Source organism: Echeneis naucrates, chromosome 2 (assembly GCF_900963305.1).
Source record: "Echeneis naucrates chromosome 2, fEcheNa1.1, whole genome shotgun sequence".
NCBI lineage: Eukaryota > Metazoa > Chordata > Actinopteri > Carangiformes > Echeneidae > Echeneis > Echeneis naucrates.
The window spans coordinates 10,066,455-10,076,360 of record NC_042512.1 but is presented as its reverse complement, the minus strand read 5'-3'; the positions used below and the strand labels follow the sequence as shown (position 1 = coordinate 10,076,360).

Below are 9,906 nucleotides of genomic sequence, written 5' to 3'. Positions count from 1 at the left end.
CAACCTGAATAAAGAATAAAAGATGTGACTTAAGGAGACAAAGTTCCTGCTTGAAAGTATTCAGTGTTTCATCATCTGTTCAGAGCTGAAGGTTTAGAAAGTAGAAGTCTAGAAAATGAAAGTCAAACAGCTGAACCAACAGGAAGCAGCTTCACAACAGTCAAATACAAACAGCTCTCATTAATATCAATGACAACATGCTGCTGCATCCATAAAGACGTACTGACTCCACCTCTTAAACTCTACCAGCTCCACCTGTGGCTCCATCTGCACAAACTCATGTTAGAGTTTGTACCGAGTTTGTACAGATTAGAGAGTCTTTTAGAGACACCAAACATGCCAGACTGATCTCTGGCGAAAAGTCAACGCATGATTCCCAACGTCTGGAACATCTTCACTTCATTAGGCGGTGACCACGTTTAACAACGTGCTTGAGTTTTGTCACGGTGACCTCACAGCGGTATACGACGAAGGAAGCTCAACAGATCGGACCCCGGTGTTGGCAGCTCGCAGCAAATCTTTGTCCAGGGCGTGTATAAGTGCTTCGGTGGTAAAACACTGAATGCATATTTATTTTTTTTCAGATGAGACAAGTCTTTAAGCCAGCATACACCCTTGCTGACCCCCCCCCCCCCACACACACACACGGGTAACTGTCAAAAAAAAAAGTTGTCATGTCCTCTCATCTTTGTTTGCTGCGTTGAATCCACTTTATTCATTTCTCTCAAACTATTCCACAGGTGGAGATCGGCGACGAGGAGACGCTTTCAGTGCACTCAGAGGCACCTTTGGGGGTAGATATCGTAATAATCTAAATAAGTAAACATCATATTAATCTGAGAGCAGAAATAAAACATGAGTCTGACCTCAGAGTCTCCAGTCTGCAGTGAGGACTCTCCAGAAAACCACACAGATCCTTCAGTCCTGAATCCTGCAGGTCGTTCCAACTCAGGTCCAGTTCTCTGAGATGGGAGGGGTTGGACTTCAGAGCTGAGACCAGAGAAGAACAGCTGATCTCTGACAAACCGCAGTCCTCCAACCTGAGTAAAGAATAAAAGATGTGACTTTAGGAGACAAAGTTCCTGCTTGAAAGTGTTCAGTGTTTCATCATCTTTTCAGAGCTGAAGGTTTAGAAAGCAGAAGTTTAGAAAATGAAAGTCAAACAGCTGAACCAACAGGAAGGAGCTTCACAACACTCAAATACAAACAGTGACCAACAGCTCTCATTAATAATAATAACATGCTGCTGCTTCCATAAAGAGGCAGCGACTCAACCTCTTAAACTCTACCAGCTCCACCTGTGGCTCCATCTGTACAAATTCATGTTCATTAGAGATTCTACTAAAAATCCTCAAGTTTTCAAAGACAATAAACATGTCAGACTGAACTGTGGAGAAAAGTCAGCTCATGGTTCACAACATCTGGAACATCTTCACTTCATTCAGTGGTGACCACGTTTAACAAACATGCTGAGTTCGGTCTGAATCTCTCAGTCAGTCCGCTCGAGTCACATGACTTTATAGTTGTGTTGGAACAAGAAAACACTGAAGATATATTTGTTCGTGTCAGTGTGGAAAAATGTTTCAGGTCACTGAAACACTGAAGGTTTTTTGTTGTTTTTTTTTTTTCAAGTTTCAAATCTGTAGTTCAACAATTCTCTGCCACAGTGACTGGATTAAATCAGAGAACAAGAAAGCAGAAGTCAGCATGAAGATCCTCAGTGAGGATCAGTATAATATCAACATTGTGATTTTAACACAACAGAAATAACCAAACAGCAGAGTCAGCCAAACTTTATTTCTATCTATGATTCTGCCACATATGAACTCCTGTATAACAATCTGAGCTCTGGCAGGTAAGTCCACTCTAAAACCAGTCAAACAGTCTACAAACAAGCTGCAGAAGTTCTAGACAGAAAACCAAAAACATCATTCACATAATTTGAAGATGAAATGTCTTGGCCTGACATGACATTACAGATAAGACCTGTCTGCAGGTCAGAGTCACAACAACTGTAACATCATATTAATCTGAGAGCAGAAATAAAACATGAGTCTGACCTCAGAGTCTCCAGTCTGCAGTGAGGACTCTCCAGAAAACCACACAGATCCTTCAGTCCTGAATCCTGCAGCTTGTTCTCACTCAGGTCCAGTTCTCTGAGATTGGAGGGGTTGGACTTCAGAGCTGAGACCAGAGAAGAACAGCTGATTTCTGACAAACTGCAGTTCTCCAACCTGAGTAAGGAATAAAAGATGTGACTTTAGGAGACAAAGTTCCTGCTTGAAAGTGTTCATTGTTTCATCATCATCAAAACACTGAATATATATTTGTTCATGTCAGTGTAGAAAAATGTTCCCTGTCATTCAAACACTGAAGGACTTTTCTTCTTCTCTTCACGTTTTAAATCTGTAGTTCAACATTTCTCTGCCACACTGACTGGACTAAACCAGAGAAGAAGAAAACAGATGTCAGCATGAAGATCCTCAGTGTGGATCAGTATAATATCAGCCTGATGTCCGCAGGTCAGAGTCACCACAACTGTAACATCATATTAATCTGAGAGCAGAAATAAAACATGAGTCTGACCTCAGAGTCTCCAGTCTACAGTGAGGACTCTTCAGAAAACCACACAGATCCTTCAGTCCTGAATCCTGCAGGTCGTTCTCACTCAGGTCCAGTTCTCTGAGATTGGAGGGGTTGGACTTCAGAGCTGAGACCAGAGAAGAACAGCTGATCTCTGACAAACTGCAGCCCTCCAAGCTGAGTAAAGAATAGAAGATGAAGATTAAATCATGGATAATCAATCAGAAATGTCCACACCAATGATTTTTGTGTTATTGTGGGTCATCATCATGTCTCGACACACATCATCCAAACAGCAGCACAACATTCATCAACCTGTTCATGTCACCACAGGTTGATAAGCTGCTGCTGACTTCAGGACAGACTGAACTACAATCAGACTTAATACTAATACATTAAACAAGTAAATTCAACCTCTGAAAAATAATTACAACTATGAAAACAACAATAATGATCATAAAACTGAACTTATGATTCAGCCTGAGGACAACAGCAAACATGAAACAACAACGATATGAAACTTAATCCAAAGTGAATGAATTAAAGTTCTGCGTGAAGAGAAATTCTGAATTTATCTTCGCATCTTTTATCTTTCATCTGAACATGAACGATCGACAGCAGTAACTGAACTGACCTCAGAGTCTCCAGTCTGCAGTGAGGACTCTCCAGAAAACCACACAGATCCTTCAGTCCTGAATCCTTCAGCTCGTTCTGACTCAGGTCCAGTTCTCTGGGGTTGGACTTCAGAGCTGAGACCAGAGAAGAACAGCTGCTCTGCGGCAAACTGGAGTTGTCCAATGTGAATAAGGAATAAAAGATGCAGACAAAAATCATTGAGAATCAGTCAGAAATGTTCAGAAGACTTTAAAGCGAAGTGCCACCACATTCTGTCTGGATGTCTTCCAGACAGTGTTTCTTCATTTCGGCAGTGCTAGAAGGTCATATTACTCAGCACTAATAAAAGAACAACCCCAGGTTTCTCTTCAGCACCGTAGCCAGGCTGACAGAGAGCCATCGCTCAGCTGAACCAGCTCTAAGCGGTGATGATTTTATGGACTTTTTGTTTTCATTTTTTTACAGCTAAAATTCTCACAGTCAGAGAAGCAATCCGTCAGCTCTTACCTACATTAGACAATAATCTCCTACCGAATACAGCAAAAACAAAAGTGCCGCCATATTCCGTTTGAAGTGTTTCTCCAGTGTAATTGTCATTTCAGCCACTGGAGGCTGAAGTCCAGCAGCTTCTCACTCTAAAACAAAGCGATTCCCTCAGCTGACCTGCGGCTGCAGTGGAATACAGGACATACCTACGTCAGACAATAATCTCCTACCGAATACAGCAAGTCCTGAATCAACTGCAACGCCTCTTTCACATCTGGAGTCATTCTCACCTCTGAATCTCTCAGAGCTAGCTTCTTATAGCCTCATCATCCAGATCATCGACCTGTCTATCAGACCCAGAACCAACTAGCCTCTTTAAAATTATTTGATTTATTTTCACTTCTTTGAGCCAAATCCTGCGGCCTTGTAACTGGCCGGCTACTTCCGTCAGCAGCACCCGGAAGCGGTGCTGCTGTTTTGGCTCTTTATTTCCGTTCTTTTTTTTTTTTTTTTTTCCTTTGACTTCTGTTTTGGATTTTGTTTCTGTGGAGCGGACCGACGCTGACCCCTTCTCCCTTTTTAGTTGCATGCTGCCGCATGGTGAGCCCCAGTTCTGACCTTATTTCCCTGTCTGTGTGACATTTTTATTTTTATTTAGTTAATAAAGTTTTTTTGTTTTTTTTGGGGGGGGGGGGGCAAAAACAAAAAACAGCATTTTTAGAGGCTTAGCTCAAAACTATCACTTTCTGGACCAGATGTCTTAAATTATTTTAGACAAGATTATTTATGCATCTCAAACATTTTCTTAACCTGCAATATGCCCTTTAAGGACAAAAAAAAAAAAAGTGGCAGTAAAAGTTCAGCAGTAAAAAATGTAAGTGACAGTGAGAGTGAATAATGATGGAGCAGTGATCTGACAGTTAGAGATCCTCATCTCACCTCTGAGCTTTGGTCTGACTCTCATGTTCCCCACGCACAGCGGTTTTAGAGGGAGAGGCTCCCTCCTCTCTGTCCTCATACCGATTCATACCTTCACACAAAACACAACAAAAAGCGTCATTACAACAGGATTTACATCACAGGACACACAATCAGCATTACTGCCACTAATACATCACTAACTTCAGCCTTTAACTCCCAACAACAAACTGTTTGACTTTTCTCTCTCTATCTCTGTTGATTTCAGTCAGATTCTGTTATAACAGAACATTCCTGATTCATGTTAATCCCAATCTTCAGTTATACGTTGGAATTATGAAGAAGATTCTAAACAAACTCAGGTCACCATTTACGTCTAGCAGTGCATGTTGAACAATTTCTGGCACGTGGAACACAGTTATGATCACCATAGGCTGGTACATTTGAAGGTCTACGATTTTTCTGAAATACATTTTGCAGGGCCAAATTATCACTTCAGAAGCCAAAAAACAAACAAACAAAAAAAAAAAAACATCAGTAACATTTAAACCAGTCTGACTGGTGTCAGGAAACCCCACACGAGGGGAAATGGTGCTGTCATCTGATGGTTGGGATGCACAGCAAACGTGTTTCTTTGACACATTATTGAAATAGTGTGCCTCAGTAACTTCATACAGAAATCAGTCTAATCTGTCAGTAATCGGCGAGTTTAAGGGAAATGTATATCTCAGATCTCAGATCAGAGAAGCTTCTTACTCTCTGTCCACTAAATGGTGGTATCTGACTGTGGGACGTGTTAATGGCTGGCAAGGTCTCAGACCAGTTGTGACATGTCTGTTCTGCTACTACAAAGTGCGTGAGTGACGGCTCTTATTGTGTCTCTCTGGACATGTTCCCAAAATGTTTCAATGAATTATTTAGTTATATATTAAATGTAGTGCAGCAGAAGAGTCTGAGATTTCCTTCTGAAAAGTGGCGGTGTTCAAGAATGTAGTACCAATAAACAAACACTCTGAAACTGTATTTAAGTGCAGTATTTAAACTGAATATATGAATTAAATTCCATCATTGTTCATACAATTACTTAAGCCCACATGTATTTTATTTGGTGTTCAGTTCTTCTACCAGTTAAATGACTGAGCACCAGGGTTTGCTCAGTACGATATTTTATGCTGGTGATGAAATACCAAGCCAACACCGAACATAAAATGGAGCACTATAAGATAGCTAACATTAGTGTATTTATCTTCAGTATAAATGATCCAGATTAATGTTCACTATTGTCGACACCTGTCAGATCCATCAAGTCTGGAAGTATGATAGGAAATAAGTCAGATATATGCGCGCTCATATACACATACATGTACAATCAGACTTGGTTTACAACCAGTGCAGTCACAGTTTGACACTGGTTTAACTTTTCATGCTTAGTACAGTCTGATCAGCAAATGTGTCCTGTGATGTCAGAGAATCAGATCAGACAAATCTGTAAATGTCTCATGCCTCATCAACATGGAAGAAATGATTACCAAAACAAGCAGATTCTCACCCGCTGAACTCACTTCAGGGCGACTTTCTGACGCTTTCCAGCTTCACGTGAAGAGAAGAAGCTGCTTGTTCTCCCTCATCAGTCCTGGTGTCTGTTTGAGCTGAGGAGAAGTCACATCCTCATAACTTCAGAGTCCAAAGTATGAAACATTAAAACCGCTCCAACCTGTTTTTTGAAACAGAAAATGATTAAAGGGCAAGTCCCATTCTCAGAAATGAAAAATGAAGTATAAGCAATACCCTCAGCCTGACATCAAAACCAGTCTCACCTGTCGAGGAAACATAGTCAGGAACACAAGATCGTGTGATATGGTTCTACTGTTCATCCCTTAGATCATACAACAAATCATCTGATATGCTGAATTTCTGATTTGCAAGTGATTTAAATTGGGGAAAGTATTGTGGATGTGGGTGCTGTGATGGAACTGGCGACCTGTTCAGGGTGTACAGAAGTATAATCCAATTTTTTTTTTTTTTTACCTCAGAAATGTGCGCGCACATACTGAAAATTAGCCTATTTTAAAGTTAGCTCGCACTAGCTAGCTAGATAGCATTATTATATGTGTAGTGTGTGTGTGTGTGTGTGTGTGTGTGTGTGTGTCCGTGTCATTCATGACTACTTTGTGAAAGAGTATGTACTTCTTATCGTCTATCATCAAATTTGCCTATTTTGTAGTTTTTAGTTTAGTAGCTATCTAATCAGGCTAGCTAATATTGCCGTATGTACTGCCTGTGCATGTGCATGCATGTGTACGTTTATTTATAGCAGTACGTATTGATCAATGGGTTTCTGTCAAAAGCTCACTCAGCACGTTCTCTTCCTTTTAAATTTCCTCAACCGAGGTGTCATGGCTGCTGGGTATACAGCTGAATCTCAACAAACCCTTCGTAATTAATAGTTTTATTTCCTAAATGGATGTTGATGGTGTACGGTACATTAAAAAAAAAAAAAAACAAATCTAAGTGTTTCATACATAAAATAATTCTTGTGTGGACCAAAAAATAGAATACATGCTATAATAGCCAAAATGACAAAAATGGCATAAAAACACATCGAGCAGCTCTACCATTTGGTATTCATTGACTTGCAATCCCAAATGTGTTGCATCGATCAAATAAAAGTTGCATTTGTTTCCTAATCCGGCACACGTGCGTTGATCAGAAGTGGTGAAATAAAGGAATAATAAATACGTTTCATTACACAAACCCAGATACTTTCCGTTTCTGGGAAATCAGACAGTTTCAGCGAAGGCAAGTCTGTGATGGTTGTCAGCGATAACGATTGGTGTTGACTGTTGTAAGAACGAAAGTGTCTCGGTCGTTGTCTGAGCCGTCAGGCCAGTTCTGTCACTGAAATGTCAAACGTTGGCACACATTGTGATGTTAAACTATGAGGAAAAAACGCAAGAAGAAAACAACAACTGCAACCGGCCGAATAGTGCTGTTTAACACTTTTTAAACGTTTTAAAATTTCAATTTTCGCATTTAAAATTTACTGCACCTTTCTAAGTGAACTTTCAGCAGATATTGCAAATTACATGTACAGCTACTTTCCCATCGACTTCAATACAATGAAGTCTTATCAGTGTTTATCGATGTTGATCTTTTAAGGACAAAGACAATGCCTCCGTTGAGCTGTCAGACCAGTCCTGTCATTTAACTGTCAACTCAAACGGAAGATCAGTGCTCTGTTGATTCTATTAATTGCCATTAATGCAGCTGATCTCCAATCATTGTCCATAAACTGCACAAGAAACTATTAATATTCATTTTACATATCTGAAACTATGGAAGTATATCTGTATCGGAGTTCGAATCAGATTTTCGAACAATGCATTTCTTTGCCGCCGAAATCAGACTTTGAATTGTAAAAACTGTCAAAATATTCCGTTTTTAAAAATTCGACATGTAAAAAATTTCAACCTCTTAAAAAACATCTCAGAAAAATCCAGTGCAAAAAATTTTATCTAAAAAAAAAAACAAACATCTGTCTAAATAAATGTATGATCTACTTGCTTTACTTCTGAGATCAGACGAGACTGAAACTCTGTCCTGTTAAAACAAAGAAAAGGAACTCAAAAGATTTGTTTACAGTTCTCGGTCACAGGGTGCCAATTCCAAAAGAGACAATATTTCTTCCTAACTCACCATCACACCATGGAACCGCAAGGAGGCAGCTGAGGGTCTGCTGATGGTGTCCTGAGGTGACAGCAGTCTGTCATATAATACAGACTGGAGTATAATATATAATAATTATAAATAAATAAGATTTCACTTATTTAGCTACCTGTTTTGTTTCAACAAAAAATTTGGCTCGGGTGTCATCAGGGGGAATTACATGATAAACGGCAAACAATATTTGGCAAGGATCGTGTAGATCTGCATACTGTAGGGTATCACATCTTTCTGCCATTCTCTCCTCCGAACCTTTGGACACAGCTTTGGGGTTTCCCCAACTCACCACCTTCAGATTATGAGACTATATGCGTACTGCACCAACGAGGCCTGGGACCCAGAGTCAGTAAAAGAGTGAGATGGAGGAGAGCTGTCAGTGTTTCAGTATAATGTTGTATCCAGGCAGAGCTGACTGCTGCAACAATGCTGACTGTGCAGCCGAACACCCGCATTACTGTTTTTATTATTTGTTATTTTGCATACAGTGTTTATTAGAAAAATGTATCTGTCAATTATACTGTTTGAAAAGAACAGAATATACGAGAACACCGCGAACTCATCTATTTCCCATTATTTTACTTTGACCGAAGCACATCGCCATTTGATTTGATTCGATTTAAATTTATTTTGAGCAATATTAAAGAAGAAGAAAAAGAAGAAAAAACAATAAAAAGGTTAGAAACGATGTGTTCAAAAAGGCGCGGGAAGAAGTCTAAATTTATCAACGCCCTCCCTTCTCCCTGCACCCATTTTATGTTCCGATGCTGAGTTATGTTTCTGCTAGTGCAGAATAACCTTTCTCAAAAGTTTGAAGTGATGCGTGAGTCTGAAGAGCTGCTGCCTTTGATACATCGCCTGATGATGTCATCAGATGATGTCACCTGATGATGTCACAGTACTCACAGAATGAAACTCCTCCTTTGAAGCTGCTTCGAAGAATTTCCAAAATCACACGTGGTTCAGATGTAAACACAAAGGCTGCCCCACTGTCACCATTCAGAACAGCTGAGAAGCTTATTGATCATTCATTGATTATTAATGATGAAATAAGAACCAAACAGTGTCTCTTTCATCCAAACCCTGAAAGTTTTTCCACACGGGAGGCAATTTGAGCATTTTATCGTCATTTCATATGAACATTTCTTGACATTTCTGATTGTGTGTCACATAGATGTCTGAATCCAATCTGTTTAAGTTCCATCTCACTGTGTCAGTCTGTGCAGTGGACGTTGAGGGACACAGCCATGTCCTATTAAAAAAAAAAAAAAAAAAAAAAAAGGATGAGAGTGTGCGAATACTTCAGTGTAGGCTAAATTTTACACGACGTTGAGGATGTGAATGGGGAGAGAACTATCGGGAACATATGCAGATGTTACCTCTCTCCCTCTCTTTTTCAGTGGTGCATTTATTTCTAAAAACATCTTCAAATTCTATCGGGGTGAAAGTCGCGGCTCTCCGCCTCCCCGTTGCCATGGTGACTCGTCGTATCGGGGCTCCATTGATTCTGTCTTTTTTAGAGTTGTGGTGCACTCGCTTCACTCCGGGTGAAACTAGTTGGAGTTGATCAAACTAACTCAGATC

At 40.0% G+C, this 9,906-nt stretch overlaps 1 long non-coding RNA gene across 1 annotated transcript; it reads right to left on the bottom strand.

Annotated features, from left to right (window-relative positions):
• Positions 1-3,307: 3,307 nt before the first annotated feature.
• On the bottom strand, positions 3,308-6,315 carry LOC115051549 (uncharacterized). Its single transcript, XR_003841287.1, has 3 exons — positions 6,152-6,315; positions 4,624-4,714; positions 3,308-3,367 (listed from the first exon to the last, which is right to left on the bottom strand). It is a non-coding gene; the product is annotated as an uncharacterized LOC115051549 (long non-coding RNA).
• Between the last annotated feature and the right edge of the window lie 3,591 nt (positions 6,316-9,906).